Raw genomic sequence first — 19,153 nt, forward strand, 5'->3', positions numbered from 1 at the left:
TATTTTTTCATATAAATATGAATAGAGTCATATTTCATCAAAGATTTAAAAAACTTTTTTTGATGGTTACAAAATCTGTTTTTAGAAGAAATAAATGTATTCACTGCATTATGAAACAGCTTGAGAAAACAAGCTCTTACAATGTACACCATCTCTGTATTTAAATAGTTTCATTTCTATTCATGAGCTCCCTGATTAGATACATGGAAAATATCATCAGTAAAATATGAATAATTCTGACAAATTAATAGTCAATTTTTTTTAAAGAATGAAAATATGTGTAAGCATCTCATCCTCATTAGATAAAGCTGCTATCAGGGGTTCGTGAAAATTGTGGTCCACGTGGCCATGGCACAAATCCCTTGCAAACAGCAAGCAATGAAAGAAAAGGCGAGGGGCCTCCAGGGGATGGAGTGGAAAAGGGCAGCACTATTTGCAAGAACAGGTTGCCCGAACAGCCAGCTGGCTAGGTGTGCGGAGTGTTCTACTTTACGTCATTCCTGTGAGGTAGGCGGGGCAGAGATAACAAGGCCATGGGACTTCAGAGCCGGAAAGGCCCTCAGAAATCATCCAGAGGGACTTCCCTGGTGGTCCACTGGGTAAGTATCTGCCTGCCAATGCAGGGGACTCAGGTTCGATCCCTGGTCAGGGAAGATCCCATTTGCCGAGGATGAACTGAGCCTTCGTGCCACAACTAGAGAGAAGTCTGTATGCTGGAACAAAAGATCCAGAGGACCACAGCTGGACACAGCCCAAAGTAAATTTTTAAAAAAGAAATCGTCCAGAATCATCCAACTGTCCCATTATAGGAATACCTTGGAGATATTTCACGTTTGGTTCCAGACCACTACGATAATGTGAATATCTCAATACAGCGAGTCACACAGATTCTTTGGTTTCCCAGTGAATATAAAAGTTATGTTCGAATTACATTGTAGTCTATTAAGTGTGCAATAGCATTACATCAGAAAAAAAAGGCACATACCTTAATTACAAAAAAGAGAGTTGATTCACTGTGCTGTACAGCAAAAACTAGCACTATATTGTAAAGCAGCTATACTCCAATAAAAATTTTTTTAGATGCTTTATTGCTAAAAAACGCTAATCGTCATCTGAACATTAAGTGAGTCATAGTCTTTTTGCAACAGTCATGTCAAAGATCAGGGGTGACAGATCGCCATAACAAATAGAATAAATATGATAAAGTGTGAAACATTGAGATAATGACCAAAACATTAGACAGAGACACGAAGTGAGCAAATGCTGTTTGAACAAATGGTGCTGCTATCGCCTTGCTCGACATGACATTGCCACAAACCTTCAATTTGTTAAAAATGCAGTGTTTGGAAAGCTCAATAAAGCAAAGCACAACATGAGGTCTGTCTGTTCACCTTAGACTGTCTTCACTGTTGCAGGCACCGGAGGGAGGAAAGTGATTTGCCCAAGATCACACAACCATTGTGGAGGGAGGCAGGACATGAATTCTGGCTTTTGGGCTCAGAGTCCTGTGCTTTTCTCCTGGGCAGTACAGATATTAAATTATTCCCACCAGACCCTTGATGCCTGCATGGTGCTGGAGCCCTGGTGGGCGTGGGGGCACCCTGGCGAATGAGATCCAGCCCCTAACTTCCAGGAGCTGACAGATAGCTTTGAGTGGGAGAGAAGCTGGTGGCCAGTGCTGGGGAAGCGGGGCTACCATACGTGAGAAGGACTGGCCCTCCTCTCAGCTCTCTCACTTCCTCATCCTGACCTTGATTGAGTACATTACCTAAAATGTTTGAGCCTCCATGCACTCATCTGCAGGAACAATAATCATAATAATATCTACTTGGCAGGATTATGACAAGGCCATCCAAAGTAGACATTCTAGGACCAAAGAGAAGCCACCCCCACCAGCTCATGTGAAAGGCAGGACTCTTGTGAGATTATTTGAGGTTTTGTGGGAGCCAACAGGTGGGCAAAAATAGGAAGAGCTTCAGAGGCCAGCCACAATGAGCTCTGTCTCTTGCTCAAGGTTCTGTTTCTCCTGAGCCATGATCTCCCTTTTCCTGCCTTCCACCCTCAGACCACTGCCTTTGAGACTGAACCAAGTCATGCATTGAGCTCTGGAAGAACTGCTCTTGTGTTGCATCAAAATTATCATTTGGCTGAAGTGCCCAGCCTCAGATGGAACTCTCTCTGGTTCTTTGGAGAGAGATCCTATTAGTCTAGTGAATTTTTAAAAGTCAGGAACAATCAGTCCTGGCCAGCTGATGGAAGGATACCCTTGAATTCAGAACTCTGCCCCTCGTCCAGGAAACTGAGGCTGGAGGGTTGGGGTTGCATGACCTGCTATCAGCAGGAGGGATTGTGGGTGGGTACAGATGTTTCCAGAAGGTAGGATGGGCAAGGCAGGCAGCCCTTAACATGTATGATACAGAAGGCCCTTAAATGTTCATTTCCTTTCCTGCACTTAAGGTATAAACAGCATGTCATGTGAGCATAGGGAGAGAGTGGCTGATTCTGCCTTGGGAGGAGGTCTAGGTGGGCAAGTCCAGACAGGGCAATGGGAACAGCATTCCAGGTAGAAGGAATGGCATGGAAAAGGCACTGTGGTGTAAAGTCCAGAGTGTGATTATGGTGGTGGTGTTAGCATGGGGGTGGGGGCTCCAGAGGGAGATGTCTGGGACTCATCCTACATGGACTGGGGAGACTGGAGGTGCAGTTTACACCCTGGAGGATCATGCTGGAGGCCAGTGTGCAGGAACTGGAAGGGGGCAAAGAAGGAAGGAGGGGCAAGAATGAGGCAGGAAATCATGGGGTCCTGCAGGTTGGAAGTGGTGAGGCCCTGTTGAACTAAGTCAAAAGCAGCGGGGATGGAGGGAAGGATGGGTGGGGAGGGGTTAGGAGACAGAGCTAAGCGCCTGGGCGTGGGGGTGGGGAGTGATGGGGAGAGGGTACACCCATACTTCTGACTTGGGGACCGGGTAGATAGTGTGGCTATTCCCGGAAGTGGGGAACATGGAAAGGGGAGTGGGCTGGAGGAAAGATGAGTGCTGTGAGGTCTTGCGGCATCTGAGGTCATCCTGGGGAAGGCAGGGGGACATGGGATACAGACTCTGGGGGCGTGTCTGGGAGATGCCAGTTTATAGCCAAGGGACAGGAGATCAATAGCACCTTGAGGGCTGGAGGAGAGTGATAAGGGTTTCAAACTGTTTGGATGGGGATGAAAGAGGCAGAGTGAGAGGATTAGAAGGGCTCTAATGGCCTGGCTAGGTGGGATGCCGGCACGAGTGGGAGCCTTCAGCATCCTGATGCAGCTGACACCATATCACCTTCCAAACAAGGCTCCATGGGACCCTGCCACCACTTTCCTGGAGGACCTGGGCCTCCCCCCCACCTTCTCCGAGCAGGAGCAAAGAGTCACTGGGGCAGCTCCTTCTGACACCCCAGCGCACATGTCCCTGAGCTTGAAGGTCTTGAGCTCTTGGCCCGCGAATGGCAGAGCTAGAGGCTGCAGGGTCTCATAACCCCCACCCCCCCCAAACCTGCAAGGGGCTGGGAGTGTGTCTGCAGAAGGGTGGGAGCTCTCGGGAATGCAGGGATAGGGAGGGAGGGACTTTCTGGGCCATCAGGGGGTCCTCAGTTCTATTAGGAGCAGTGGATTTTGCAGGGCAATGCAGAGAGTGGCTGGTCTCACCCACAGCTTCTTGACAAAAAAGGCAGAGATCATCTTAGAATTTAACGTGAAAGAAGGAAGGAAGGGTGCAGCCTGGCTTCCTAGGGGGCTCAGCTGGGAACTGGACTGGGCCCAGGCAACCTTCCCCACCCTCCAGAGGTCCCCATGACCCAGCCGCTGGCATGGGGGTGGTTTGGCCAGGAGTCCATCCACGTAACCAACATGGAGGTGGGACGGCAATACATTAACATTGAATGCCTACCACTCTGTTTGCTTTTACAACTCCTAACTTCCCATAAATCCAAGTCAGAATCAATCATCTTTTATGGAAGATATTAATGGCAATTCCATTATTTAAATCCAATCAATGCATTTTTATTTTTATTTTTTTGGTCTCTTTGTATTGAGGGGGAATAGTTTCTAGGGGGCTTGTAGGGGGAAAAAAAAGTCAAATGACCTGGCTCACATCTCAGGATCACAGTTAGATAACTGCTTAGGAAAAAGGGATTCAGTTTCTCTCCATTCATCTGACAGAGTAGAAAGGTTTTAATTCCACTGACCTAGGAAAAATAAAAATTCTTCTCTTGCGTTCACTGCACCCTGCCCAAGTGCTGTCAGGGACACTCAGCATCACTGTTTTTAAACTCAGAACTGAGCTGCGACCCACTGCTTTCCAATCAAATTTGATTTTTTTTTTAAAAAAAATTATGAACCCAACTCTTTCAGGAACTGGATTCAATGGCCTGAAAAATAGCTGAACAAGTAGGGGTGGCTTGTTCTCAGAGGTAAAAAGGCACAAAAATGAGACAGAAATCTAGAGGCCTAGGAGATGCCAAGGCCAACAGAACCGCTCCAGAACGTGTGTGTTTGCATGGATGACCGCGTCCAGGGGGCCTGGCCTGATTCCCAGCCTGCAAGCTCACTGAAAAGTGAAGGACTCTGTGAGGATCTGGACCCACCACCAGCTGAGGCAGGCTGGAGAAAGTCTGCTTAAGCTCTGGAGTAAGAAAGAAAGTGAAGTTGCTTAGTCGTGTCCAACTCTTGCAACCCCATGGACTGCAGCCTACCAGGCTCCTCTGTCCATGGGATTTTCCAGGCAAAGGTACCAGAGTGGGTTGCCATTTCCTTCACCAGGGGATCTTCCCAACCCAGGGATCAAACCTGAGTCTCCCACATTGAAGGCAGACGCTTTATCATCTGAGCCAGCAGGGAAGCTTCGTGTGACCAATGTAAAGAGGAATGTAACTAAGGGAACTACGCTTTCAACCCCCAACCAGGGACTTGGAGGGCAGGAGAACCCGCCTGAAAGCCAGTCTCTTCCTTCCCAGCGGACTCCTTCCCTCCTTCAGCATTTAATGTGGGTGGGTATCACCTCCTTCTGGAAGCTTCCCCAGTTCCCTGGCCAGATTCCATCCTTGCAATTTTCACTGTGTGGGGCTGATCCATTTGCACGCTCGCCCATCTTCCCTCTGCTTCTCTCCCTCACCTCCGTTCATTCAGTTCACTCAGCAGCCTCAGGGGTCCCCTCTGTTGTGCCGAAGGGGGAGGGGCTCTGCCACTACCAAGCCCCTGGCCTCCGGGAATGGAGCCTCATCTTGTGCATCACTGTGCAAGCAGTTCTCTCAAGACTTAGCGGGGGTATTCAACAGGGCAGGGTTCTGAGAACACTTCCTTGTGACAGGAGGTTTGAAGGACTTCTGATTTATCCAGCTGAGGAGGCATCTGGGTTCTAGCTGTTCTCTGTTTCCACTCAAAGCCAAACAAAGGAAAATGGGCTTTAGGTGCAGCAAGGGAGATTTAGGTCAGATAAAAAAAAGGTCTGCAGGAGCCAGCAGAGCAAGGACTCTGGGAGCTGATGGAATTTCCTGCCCTGGAGACCTGGGGGCAGGCTTTCGTGTGAGGGCTGAGCCATCCCCAGGGCTCACTGGAGGATGAGGCTCACCGGCAGGTCCCCGGGCTCTGCCTCCTTTGTGCGCATCTCTTAGCAGCCCCGAAGCTCCCGCTTACCGAGAACAAGAGGACCAATTACATGTGAGCGCACACCTAACAGCATCATTTCTTGAGAACTGTCGGAGGCTGTCCCTGGCTATCTGTCAGAGCCCACGGAAATGCCACGCTTTCTGCCTCGTGACAAAAGCCAAATTCTCTCACTCCTTTGACGGCCCTGGGCTAAGAACTCCCCCTCCCACTTCCTAAGCGAGAGCTCTGTTTTCTGTCACTCGGTCCACAACCTGCACGGAAAGTCTCGTCCTGATGGGGTTGGGGAGCCGGCCCAGAAGAGGGGGCTTCTGGGACCTCCCTGGTACAGCGGGTCTCAAGTTGGAGCTGCCAGAGGGAGAGGAGGTAGCAGCCATACAGAACAAGGGCCTGAATGCAAGGGAAGCACTCTTTGGGGATGAGCAAAAGGGAGATCTCTTAACATCAGTCACCGAGATCCCCTGGTGATTCCAATAGGAGGCCAAGGTCAGAGGCACCACCAAGCATGGAGGCAAATCTGTGACCCGCTTGTAGCAAATGGATGGGACCTCCTAGGTGTGGTTTCATGGAGGCAGCGCACCCTGCACCATTGCCTGCCCCCACTTGTTTGTCTTACGGTATCCTTTTAAGTCACTGTCTATCCTTTCTGAACTCAGTAAGGTGAAAACAAACAGAACAGAAAGCGTCCTGCTTTTCCCTGGCTGGGCCCTGGGCACAGCTCCTGCCCCACCTGACCTCCCAGGAGAGAGAGCTGCAGGCTCCCCTCCCCACCCACAGAAGCCAGGCCAGCACCCTCGGTTCTGGTGACACTGCAGTGGGGAACTGCAGCCAGTTCTGCCAAGAGTTCTCTGAGGCCTGTGGGGGCTGACGGAGAGGTCCACCAGAGCATCACTACGCCCAGGATGGTAGCTCTACCACCCCATTCGCCCACTTTGGCCTTTGAGACTCAGTTTACCTCTCTGGACAGGGGGACAAAAATGGTACCCACATCCGTCCACAGGGCTGTTGGGAAGATTTGAGGAGAAATAGACCTTGGCCTTTGGTCAACACTTGATATTCATCCTTGTTATTCCAGAGACTAAACCCTGATGAGCCAGGGGAGGGAATGGGGGGAGGGCTCCTCAGCAGGACATGGGCGGTGAGAGGGAGCCGTGTCTCCACGCTCGCATGTGCCCCTGCCAAGCTTGGTTCTAAATGGATTACTGTTTATTGGTGGCTTATCCCATCTCTCGGGTTATGAATTATTTACCAGATAATGACTTCATAATTGTTAATGACAGATGCCCCAAGGACAAGCTGTCACAAGTGCTAATTGTGGAGTCCCCGAAGCCCCCATGCGGCCGCAGCCAGAGTGTCACTCTTAGGTATGTTGCCTGATTGGCCCTCGGGGATCAGTTTTGAACCCACCTGCCTCGTGACACAGATAAAGAAACTGAGATCCGCAGAGGGGCAGGGAAGTGCTTCCTGGTTCCGAAGCTGGCCAGTGGCAGCCCTGGGTGGGGCAGGCCCCAGTGCCTGATGGTCAGGCGTCCACTGTCCGGGTTTGGGCCGATGGGGCAGCTGTGAGCTGAGCAGGAGTTCAAGTCCTCTGTGATGGGGGCTGGGGGATCCCCCACCAGCAGTGGGCAGGAGGGACCCCAGGATGTCTGCTGTTGCCTTGGAGAATCGGTTTATATCTCTAGTGGCTGACTGGGATCCCTGTGGGCTAAGGAGGGCCACCTCCCTGGGAACAGAAGTCCCATGCTGACTGGGTGTATCCAGCAAGCAAAGGCCACAGGGTGACCAACATGGGGGTGGGAGCAGGGGTGGACTATACTGTCCAACACCTTCGCTGAAGGTGCATTTGGTCCTGAAGAGAGTATGAATTAAGTCCCTGACTCAGCCAGGGTCCTGGCCCTTAGGCTAATAATAGCAAGTCCTTGCATTAAACTGTTTCATGAGTTAGTCTAGGTGTGGTACTGTTTAATCAGCTATTATCTATTACATGAACCCTGTGAGGTAGGTGATTTTCCTGATGGCTCAGGGGTAAAGAATCCACCTGCCAATGCAGAGACCCAGGTTTGATCCCTGGTTTGGGAAGATCCCCTGGAGAAGGAAATGGCAATTCACTCCAGTATTCTTGCCTGGGTCATCCCCTGGACAGAGGAGCCTGGTGGCTGCAGTCCATGGGGTGGCAAAGAGTCAGACACGACTTAGGACTAAACAACAACAAAACAAATCAGATATGTGTATTCATAATAAGGATTACAATCCTCAGGTGAAGAAACAGGCATGAGGAGGTTCAATAATGTGCTGAAGTCACACAGCTGGTGAGGGCAGGGCTGGGATTAGGATCCAGGCAGTCTGCTTCCACTGTCTGTGCACTTGACTGCTATACCACACTGCTTACTATTGTGAAAGTGAAAGTGGCTCAGTTGTCTGACTCTTTGCGACCCTATGGACTATACAGTCCATGGAATTCTCCAGGCCAGAATACTGGGGTGGGTAGCCCATCCCTTCTCCAGTGAATCTTCCCAACCCAGGAATCGAACTGGGTTTTCCTGCATTGTGGGTGGATTCTTTACCAACTGAGCTATCCCTAAATGAATGAACGAACGAATGAATGCTGTGAGGTCATTTTGAATATGGGACACGCTTTACCAAAAATGTTTTAAATGTTAAATTGAGAATACTGAGACCCTGTGTTTATGCAGGGTCCAGGGAACCTGTCTTTCTCTTGGACTGGGGACTGAGCTTGAAACAGCAGAAAGATGAACTCTGGCCTGGGGGTGCATGGTGTCCCCAGGGACAGTGGCCTTGGAAGTGTTGGTCAGTGCATGGCCTTCGCCGCTCTGAGGTGGGTGATGGGAGCTGCTCTGATGGGCGTGGCAGGATCCTGAGCCGGTGAGCAGGTTAAGAGAGTCTTCTGAGGGAGGCACACATGCCACTGACTCATCCTATAAATATTCCAGAGCCTTCTTTGGGTCAGGCTTTGAGGAGAGACCTAGGGACTGAGACCCAGTCCCCTGGCCCCAGGGGACTCCTAGCTGTCTCCCAGAGCAGACAAGAAAACAGTCAGGTGCCAGGTGAGAGGGTTCTGTGATGGAAGGGAGACAGAGGGGCTGAGGGACCCCAGAGGCCGTGTGAGTTGACCTCTTGTGATCAGTCCTTTTACAGCGTTAGCATGTGATCAGCTCCGAGCTCACAGTCTGGGGATGAGCCTTGAGCACACTGGACAGTGAAAGGACTGCCCTTGATCCAAGAAGAACCAAAGGGTGCCAGGGAGACGAACAGCATCAGGAAATCAGAGGAGAAGAGAAAATTTTTCCCAGGAGTGGGTGGCCTGGGAGCACTTTGCTGGGAGATAGGTAGGGATGGGAGGGGCTCTGCTGGGAGATGCAGGCTTAGCAGGACAAGTGCCTGGAGATGCGGTGCACAGAAGCAGGGTCAGTTAGGAGCACAAGTTCTGTCTGGATGGGAGCAGAGGCTGTGTGTGCGTGTGTACATGGGTTCCGGGGTGGATGTCATGGGAGGCGAGCTTGGCTATCTGGTACAGGGTCAGACTTCCTTTATCCGATTCCCAAAGCCAATAGTGCAGATCTGTGCTCACCTGTGCAAGGTGCAGAGCACTTTGAATGCATTTTAGGAAACCCTGAACTGGTGCTAAATAAATAATCACACTGTTTATTCTGGGTTGGAGAAGCAGGATGGCTCCTGTATGTGCTAATGGGAGGACGAGGCTCTCTGGCAGGCTGGCGGGGGCTGCCTTGGTCACACCCGTGAGCATGGGCATTGATCTGAGAAGGGATCCTGGATACACCCTCTCCCTGTCCTGACTTTTTCCCCATTTTCTGCACCTGCCTGTATACCTGGAGGAGGGGGGCCGGGTTAATTGTTACCTCCTGTGCTGTTACTAGGTTACTTTGTAAAAGCAGAAACATGCTTTTAATGATTTTTCGTTGTTGTTGCTACCTCACGGACCAGATGCTTTTATCTAAATGAGTTGCTACAAATCAAAAGACGGCCCGTGAGGGTTGCTAGGCTGCGTCTGTCTTACACAGGGAAGCTCCTGCTCTGTGAATGAGGCTTAAGTCTCCGCTATTCTTTTAGCAACCAGCTCCCTTACAAGGAAGGGCAAAAACACATCAGCAGCTGTAACGAGCGCGCCTCCGAGTGGCCTGGATGAGAGGACGCGGTGAGTGAGTGGAGTGGTCTCCAGCCAGGGGGGTAATTCCATTCACTGTTCAACTTGATGAAGGTGGGTGACGCCTGAGCCCTGGACAGTAGTCTTTCGGCTTCTTGCGTTACCATGGGTGGGATGACACTGAGGCCCAGAGGATGGTTATTTGATGCTGGATTGACACACAGTAGGTGGGCAAGTAATGTTTGTGGAAGACAGGCAGGTGCAGATTGACACTTGCTCAGGGCTCTTAGGTTTCAGTCGATGGAGTAGCAGTTCACGTGGAGATAAGAGCTCTGGATTAGGAATCAAGAGACAAGGACTCCAGTTCCTACTCTGCTTTGATTGGCTGTATGACTTCGAGCAAGACACCGACCTTCTCTGAGCCTCGGCCTGCTGCTCGGCATAAACAATGGCAACAATCATCACTCTCTGTCTACCTCCTAGGGTCTCCCTTATGACCAAGTAGATGAAATTATGTGAAAACACTTTGCAAACTGAAGGCAGTGGGCTGTGGGAAGAGTAGAATAAGTCATATGACCTTAGCCTTGGGTATTCTAATGAAGGGAGGCTCGGGAGCGGCTGCCCAGGGCACAGGGCTGCCAAAGAGTCTTGGGGTCAGGGAGGGCACAGGAAGCTTGGCTGCGACAGTGGTCTCTAACCAGTGCTCTGTGAGCCTTCAGCCGTGTTTCCATTGTCTGAGAGGGTGGCTCCTGGGGGCTTGGCATGGCACTCAATGCCCATCACGGCAGAGATCCAATTACCTTTCCAGCCACATCTCCCACCTCTTAGGTCACCTTTAGCACTTATGCTCTGGGCTCCCCTGTCCTTTTATACCTTCAGGCCTTTGCAGAAGCTGTTCCTATTGCCTGAAATGCTGCCTGCACTCACTCACACACAGACACAGACACACACACACACTTCCAGCTTGAAGCGTCCTCTTCTTGGAAGCCTGTGGTTTGACCAGAGTAAGTTAGCGGCTGAGTAGTCTCATCGCCTCAAACGTGAGCTCTGGGTCATGGACTTGGTCTCATATGATCACTGGTATATCCCCCATGCTGCAATAATACCTGGCATAGAGCAGGCACTCTTAAGAAACATTTGTTGACTGAATGAGTTCTTCCATTGCACATTGTGTAAGTTCCTGTCTATATTCCTCTTGTTGTATTTGTCACATGTTATATGAAAGTATTTATTGCTGGTCTCCCCACTGGACCGCCAGCTCCTTGAGGACAGGTTTTTGTCTGACCTCACTGGACCCTGTGCCTTGAACCATATACAGTGTGGCTCCCAGTGAGTGCTTCAGTGAATGAATGAATGGATGTTGGAATACCCATTTGTTTTACCACAGGCTGGGTATTCCTCCTACAGCCTCAATGCTTCTGGCTCTGTCTGTCATGTTGCAAGACACACTCACACAGACACACAGAATTTATGATTAGAAGATAAAAGCTGAAAAGTTCTGAGTGACCTGTGAATATACGAGACAGTCAATAAGAGAAGCCACAAATTCAGGAGCATCCTTCCATGGTTACTGGACAAACGTGTGCATGGTTCTCTCCCATAGCAGGACTCTGGCAGGGCCTACTACCAGTCTATTTGGCATTTTCCTGCAAATCAGTAAGAGGTGCCCTCCCTCTAAGCCCTCACAGTACACAATGAAGCTGGCAGAGTGCAGGCTGGGTGTCAACTCCCAGGCCCCCCCCAGCCAGGTGCCCTCCTGTAGGGCACAGACTCACAACTGTGAGTCATCAGCCCTGGTCTCTGGGGCAGGTGCAATGTAAGGAAGGAGACAGGTTGCCTGGAAAATCAAACTTGGCCACAAAAATAAACTCTGAGTTTTACAGATAAGCTATTTCTGGCCCAGGTGCCAAACGAGGTTTTGCAGCTGGAGTGAAAACTGCTGTGTGTGCCCCGCCCCATCCCTATTAGCTAAGGGGAACTGCACCCCTTGTGTGCATTCTGTTCCTCAACAACTCAGCTCCAGAAATGGGGTTTCCACTCCTGGGGCATTGCCTGCCTTTGGCTGATGATAGTCAATGGTTCAGCATGGGGCTGAGTCTCACAGGCCAAGGAGGGCAGACAAAGAGGGTGCAGCCACCATCCTGGGCACAGTGCTGCTCTGGTGGATGACCCTGTCAGTCCCCGGAGAACTCTAGGAAGAGCTCTAGGAAGACTGGCTGCAATTCCCACTGTGGGATCACCAGCATCAAACGTTCTAGCCTGGCACTTGTGGGTAGGGGAGGGCGTCTGCAATCCTCTTTCCTGGGAGGTCCAATGAGGCAGGAGCTGTGCCCAGGGCCCAGCCAGGGAAGAGCAGGAAGCTTTCTATTCTGTTTGTTTTCACCTCACTGAGTTCAGAAAGGATTGAAGGAGACTTACAAGGATACTGTAAGACAAACAAGTGTAGGGGCAGGCAATGGTGCAAGGCATGCTGCCTCCATGAAACTACATGTAGGAAGTCCCATGCATTTGCTACAAGTGGGTCACAGATTTGCCTCTGCGCTTAGTGGTGCCTCTGACCTTGGCCTTGTACTGGAATGGCCTGGGGTGTGTCACAAGAATATGAATGTCTGGGTCTCAGCCTGAGAAATTTTGGTCTAATTGACCTATTGTGCTGCCTGGATATCGGACCTGTAAAAATTTCCCTAGATGATTTTAATATGCCATTGGGTTTGAAAGCCATGGTTTAGACTTGCAAAAGGCAAACAAGGAGGTGATGTGTTACAACATGATCCAGTATGAGATACTACGATGAAGGCTCGGTAAAATATGTCTGTGCTGAAATCAGACACTTCTCCCAAAGGTCCTAGCCAAGGGGTCATGGTGACAGGATGGACATTGACTGCCACAAAATCCTAAATGTGGGCATATCCATATGCTCCATAGGAAAAAGGGTCTTGTGACAGCCTGTGTGTATTAGTCACTTAGTTGTGTCCAACTCTTTGTGACTCTGTGGACTGTAGCCCACCAGGCTCCTCTCTCCATGGAATTCTCCAGACAAGTCTACTGGAGTGGGAAGCCATGCCCTCCAGAAAGTTGCATGGGGCTTGTCAGGAGCTAGTGGTGGGTTTGGGATGAGAGCCCAGTGGTCTCTCCTTCCAGGGTCCCATCTAATACACTGTCTGTGAGGTCACTCTGTCCTGCAGTCTTGTGATCTCTGAACTGAATAACATCATCTGATGTCATAACAGGGAGATAAGAAAATGATCCCTGTCCTCTAGAAGCTCATGGTCCAGAAAGGAGGATGAGAGGCTCAAGGCAAAGGAGACAGAGGTTCACAGAGAGCTGAGGGAGAGGCGATGCTTCATAGCCGTGAGGTGGCTTCTCTTGGCCAGGCCGAGTCTGTGATGCAATCAGACAGGTGGGTAATGGATTCTCAGAACTACAAAGACGAGGTCAGGAACTTGGGACAGAGATGTTTCCTGAGAATCAAGCCCCGGGGACAGCCAAAGCAGAGACGGTAGGGGGGCCACTGAGAGACAGGAAAGCTGAGGAAAACGCAGCAGCCCAAACACCCTCGTTTACAGGCAGAAGGAAAGACGGTCTGGAGTGGCCAGAAAGACAGGGAGATACAGCCTGCCCAAGCTAAAGGTGGGAGGCTCCATTTCTCCATGAAACGAAAAGGACTCTGACTGAGGAGTCCAGGGTGGGCAGGAGGTCTTGAGGACAAGAGGGAAGGAAGGGATCAGCTGCAGGGACCAGGCCGGGAATGGGCCAGTGATGCATGAAGGATGCCCGGCCAGGGCTCAGGATTTGGCTAAGGCTCCACTGAAGGATCTGTGCCCCAGCCCGTTGGTTCAGGGTGGAAACCAAAAGGGGATGGATGAGTAAGGGAAGGAGGGAGGAGGGACTGGGGATCCATAGAAGAGAGGCTGTGCGGAGCAAGGGAGTGAAGGAAGGAGAGGATGCGTGTGGTCAGCAAGGGCACCTTTGGGATGGCTTTGCAAGGCGAAGCTGCTGTGAGTGCAAAAGTCCAGGGCGCAACATATGGTGTCCTCTCTGGAACAACTCCAGGTCTCGTTAGCCCTGGGGACATTTGCAATGTCCTCCCAGGATGCCGGGCTTACAGAGGGACTTGGGGCCTGGGTGGGCAGCACTGAGAGTCCCAGGATGGGGCCTGGGGATGCTACTCAGGGGCGTTCCTACCCCCTGATCGGCTCTGCCTAGGTGTCTATTAATGCCATTCTTGGCTCAACCCTCAGTCTTACACAAACTGGGTCCTTAGCTTGACCCTCAACTTGCCGCAGCCAGGATCACACACTGCAGTGCTGGCCTCAGATCTCCCTCCCGCTGGCTGGTTCTGGTACCATCCTCTTGGTTACACAGAGGATTCTCATCAAACCACTGCCAAGCAGAGAGCAGCCCTTCACGTTCTTTATCTGAGCAGACGCTGCTTTGTAGCAGGAAACACAGAGCAAAGCAATCTGATCCAGTTTCCACAGGAAGGTGATGGTTCTACCACTGGTCACCAAGGGGCCAAAGTGGGCCACGGAAACTTCCTGTCTTCTTGGGAACCAGTGGGAGTCCCGCATGTGAAGGAAATGGACAGCCCAGCACGGGGCCACTTGCTGAGGTGGTGCTCCAAGGAATGGTTATGACTGAGTGTACGGTGAATATTTATTGAAAGCCCAGCAGGCACTAGGTGGGATGGGGGAAGAGAACACAGAGAGAATCAATGTGATTCCCATCCTCCAGGGCTGGCCAGGTGGTGGGGAAGATCTCCAGGCATTCACAGTGGGTACAGAGATGTGAGGCCCACAAGGAGTGTATCCTATCAGATATGCCTGGTGAGGTCACCTTCAGTGCCCTCCCAGTCTTAAAATACGGGCTTCTCCAAGGCTGGGATGAATAAGAGCCGTGTGCAACAGAGGTGGGGAGGAGAAGACTCCCAGATAAGGGCCATCAGAACCATTGCCTGGGTCTCTCTGTCCCCTCTCTGCCACCCACACTCACCCTAGACCTTGAAGACATATTCTTGGAAGGCTGACTTCAGTGAAGAGCATCTCCTGAATCTTTTCTCAAACACTGAAAGCCGTGGTCACCAAATCCAAGCTTGTTGTTCTCGTTGTTTGGTCCTTAAGTTGTGTTGACTCTTTGTAATCCTGTGGACTGGAGCCCACCATGCTCCTCTGTCCATGACATTTTCCAGGCAAGAATACTGGAGTGGGTTGCCATTTCCTTCTCCGGGAGATCTTCCCAACCCAGACATTGAACTTGCGTCTCCTGCATTGGCAGGTGGGTCCTTTACCACTGCTCCAACAGGCTCAGTTTTCCGACTGAAGCTAGTTTTCCAACTCTCCTCTCTGGCCCGGCAGTTGCAGAAGCAAAGCGTTTCCTATTGTCCAGGATAAGTAGCCGGATAACTGTCCAGCCAGCTAGTGGTGCTCTGAGAACAGCTCTCAAGGTCAGGAGCCCATCTGCCCCCGCTGGCCACCCTTACTGGGGCGCTGGGTGGCAGCTGGATGCACTTGGATGTTTCTTCTGTTTCAGCAGCCGATTCAGGCCTGGCCTGGAGCCCCCTCCAGCTTCCTGCTGACTGCCATGGCTGCTGCACCCTGGGATCCCTTCTGTTTGTGAGGGCCCTGGGAGCGGAAGGCACCCCAGCCCCACTGCCTCTGAGTCCAGAGAGAAAGCTCTCTGACCAGTGGACAATGGGGACATGGAGGAAGCTGGCTGGTCTGCTGCCAAGGCCCCTGATGTGGAAGGAAGCTGGGGTTCAGGCTCCAGGCTGGCCCCAGGCAGAGGCCCTAAGGCTCTTGGTCAGTGGGCACCAGGGCGTGGTCCTGTGGAGAGCACACACCTGAGCTCCCCAGCACCAGGCCCCAGGAGTGATGCTGGGTGACACTGGCCCCTGGACCTCTAAAGGCTCGAGTGTCATTGAGACGTGCTAGCCTAGGCCATTCAGCCTCAACAGGCCTGAATCCCACTGCCTGTGCCCCCAGCTCCCACCTTCATTATTCTGGGAACCGCCCCACCCCCACCCAAACTCCCCCGACTGCTTGGTCTTCACCATCTAGGTTGGAGGCTCCTGAATCAAAACTTTAAGCCTGAGCTCTATAAGTTTAATCCAAGAAAATAATCAAATGACTATGTAAAGACACATACGCAAAAATGTTTGTTGTAGTGTTATTGGTAAGAGCGATGTATCAAAAATGCACTAAATTTCCATTATTAAGGCAATGGTTAAATAAGCTGTGGGGCTTTCCCTGGTGGCTCAGATGGTGAAGAATCTGCCTGTAATGTGGGAGACCCCGGTTTGATCCCTGGGTCAGAAAGATGTGCTGGAGAAGGGAATGGCTACCCATTCCAGTTTTCTTGCCTGGAGAATCCCATGGACAGAGAAGCCTGGTGGGCTACAATCCATGGGGTCACAAAGAGTTGGACACGACTGAGCAAATAACACACATACAAGTAAACTTTATAGCTTATTATAGCCATATGATATGAAGCCTTTACAAATGCCAGAGGGACTTCCCAGGTGGTCCAGCGGTTGGAACTCCATTCTTCCAATGCAGGGGATGCAGGTTTGATCCCTGGTCAGGGAACTAGAATCCCACATGCCTCAGGGCGTGGCCCCCCAAAAAAAGATGTTATAGAATTGTATTTAGTGGCTTGGAAAGGTACCTGGGACAGACTGTGAAGTAGACATAATAAGTTACCAAGTAGTACACACCATGCGACCTCATCTGTGTGTGTACATGTGTGTGTGTTCCCTCTATGTAAAGGAAAACAGCCAGGAAAGGGACACTGAAATGGTTATTTCTCAGGACTACGGTTATAAATAATTTATATAATTTTAGGTGCTATCTTTAAAAATATTTTTACAATGAGCAAATACTATAATATTGTTTATTTTAATATTAACAATATCAATACTATTTTAATGAAACTTAACAATACTATTTTAATAACAAGAGAAAGTTAAATTATAAAGGAAGAATTACAATTTTTGAGGAGCTTAAGAGTCATGTAGCTGCTGGCTGCCCCCAGACCCAAATTCCTACAGGGCCAGAGCCCCAAGTGAGTGATCAAGAGTGCCAGTCATGCTTGTGCATTGATTCCAGAAGGGTGGGGCCCCGGAGGGCTAAGCTTGGCTCTGGGTACCAGTGAATCTCAGGTCTGTGGTAAAAATCTCATGAACAATATGGCAAGAGGACCAGCTACACCTATTATACCTCACTTCCCTGAAGTAATCACTGTCAGAGAAAAGTCTTTCTGACTTTTAGGTGAGCTGACCTACCTTGCACCGTCCGTCTCTGGCAAGCTCAGGATTCGTCCCCAGGATGCAAAATCCTCGATGGCCACCAACACTTAGCACAACGTGAGCATCACCAGGAGGCCAGGCCGTCTAAAAAGAGACAAGAGAAGAGTGAGGGTGCGGTGGGGAAAAGATAGCATCTTTTTTGAAAAGCTCTTTTTGGAATTCCAGCATCTTAGGTGGTCCCCACCCTAAATGGGAGCTTGTCCCTACCTTGGATTTTCTGGTGTGGATGACCACGCACAGGCCATGCCCAAACTCTGCCCTGGCCACCAAAATAAGGGGGTCTGAGTGGGTAGCAGAGAACCCCAGGGGGCAGATACGAGATCTCAGTTCCCCACTCCCCAATGCACAAAGCTCTAATCCCCACAGCAAAGCCATAATCACTCAATAACAATGAGAATCATGGCGTTCCTTTCCATCTAATCCAAACCAAGAAATTCCAGAGATGGGAAAAAATAAAAAATGTACATCTTTAATTTAATGCTGAAAAGAGAACAGGACACAGACTTGAGAATCACCAAAACATACCATTACTTTTAGACAATAGACTAGAAGACCTTGAGGACGCAAACGATGGGTTCCCGGAAGAGAAGGTTTTTATGAAATAGATAGATTAATACCTCATAGAAAGAGACTATCTATTAAGGGGAGCCAGGGTATTCCTAGTTTCCTCTTTCAAATATAATATATGTGAATACCATCTTCACGACAGGCAACATCACCCTCCACTGCAATAAATGCACAACTGTCATTACTGGGGATCAATATATTTTTCTAAATTGAATATATCATTATCAATTGATTTTCCCTTTTCCTCTTAGCACTCCAGAGTCCTGGCTAGCTGGGCAAAGCTTTAATGTGATATGAAGGATGTGGACAGGTAAATAAGTTATTGTAAACTAATTTCATCTTACGATGCGCTTCGCTCCAATGACACAATGGGTCTTTCTCTGAGCCTCTCACCTTAAGCTTTTTCAGCTGCTGTGGACAGACATGTGGGCCATATTGAATAGCCACTTTAAAGCTGAAAGTGGCAAAAATAGTATTTTTTCTAAGGATAGTGTGTTCCCTTTATGATTAAGAAATAACCTCTGTAGGGAAGCAAAGTAAGCCAAGGTCACCATTAAACTCTGACATGGAGCCAAAGCCGTGAACACATTTCCTCTACCAAGCTTCCGTGAAGCTCACGGTTAAATCGAACACTTTGGCCACAAAGTATGGACAGTACTGGTGACAACAAACGATCGATGTATTTCTGGGAAAGATCGTTGGCAGATATGTGTTGGGGAAGAGAGAGGACTAGGGGACAGCGGTCAGTCCATTTTAAGATCCTTGAGGATCTCATTCATTTATTTACCCATTCATTCATTCAGTACATAATGGAGTCCCTGTTATGCGTCAGGCAGTGTCTAGGCACTAGGAATACAAAGAAACAGAAGAAAAAAATCCTGTCCTCCTGGAGCTCATCTTCTAGTGGATGGAAACACAGAATAAGCAATAAGCTTAAGAAATAAGTACAAATTGTACAGTAAATTAGAAGGCAGTCAGGACTATCTGTTAGAGAAGAAGTGGAGCAAGAGATGAGTGCAGGGTGTGGTACAGATTAGAGAGGGTGGTTGGGGCAACAGGCCCCGTGAGAGTATGACATTTGAGCATGCTGGAAAGTGACGCAGCTATGGGCCGTGCAGGTGTCCAGGGAAGGGGAGCATTCAGAGCAGAGGAAGAATCAGTGACTCGTGTTCCTGGATCTGCAAGGACCCTCCACTGTGGCTGGACATGGGACAGCCACATAGGACATTAAGCTGGAAAGGTGAGAATTCAGTTTGTGTGGGGCCTTGCAGGCCACTGGAAGAGTGGGGGCGGTTTAGTTGCTAAGTCGTGTCTGACTCTTGCGACCCCATGGACTGTAACCTGCCAGGCTCTTCTGTCCATGGGATTTCCTAGGCAAGAATACCGGAACGGGTTGCCACTTTCTTCTGCAGAGGATCTTCCCCACCCAGGCATCGAAGTCACATCTCCTGCATTGGCAGGTGGATTCTTTACTGCTGAGCCACTGTAAAGCCTACTAACCGAAAACCCAAGACGCTGGCCACCA

The 19,153-nt window shown here is 50.1% G+C and overlaps 1 protein-coding gene across 1 annotated transcript in view; it reads right to left on the minus strand.

The window, feature by feature from the left end:
• KLHL29 (kelch like family member 29) overlaps positions 1-17,050 on the minus strand; it is a 240,826-nt gene extending 223,776 nt beyond the window's left edge. Inside the window, exon 1 of the mRNA XM_052648417.1 lies at positions 17,038-17,050. The gene's annotated coding sequence lies outside the window, so the exon portion shown is untranslated. The remainder of the gene's footprint in view (positions 1-17,037) is intronic.
• Positions 17,051-19,153: the final 2,103 nt, after the last annotated feature.

Source organism: Budorcas taxicolor, chromosome 11 (genome assembly GCF_023091745.1).
Source record: "Budorcas taxicolor isolate Tak-1 chromosome 11, Takin1.1, whole genome shotgun sequence".
NCBI classification, from domain to species: domain Eukaryota; kingdom Metazoa; phylum Chordata; class Mammalia; order Artiodactyla; family Bovidae; genus Budorcas; species Budorcas taxicolor.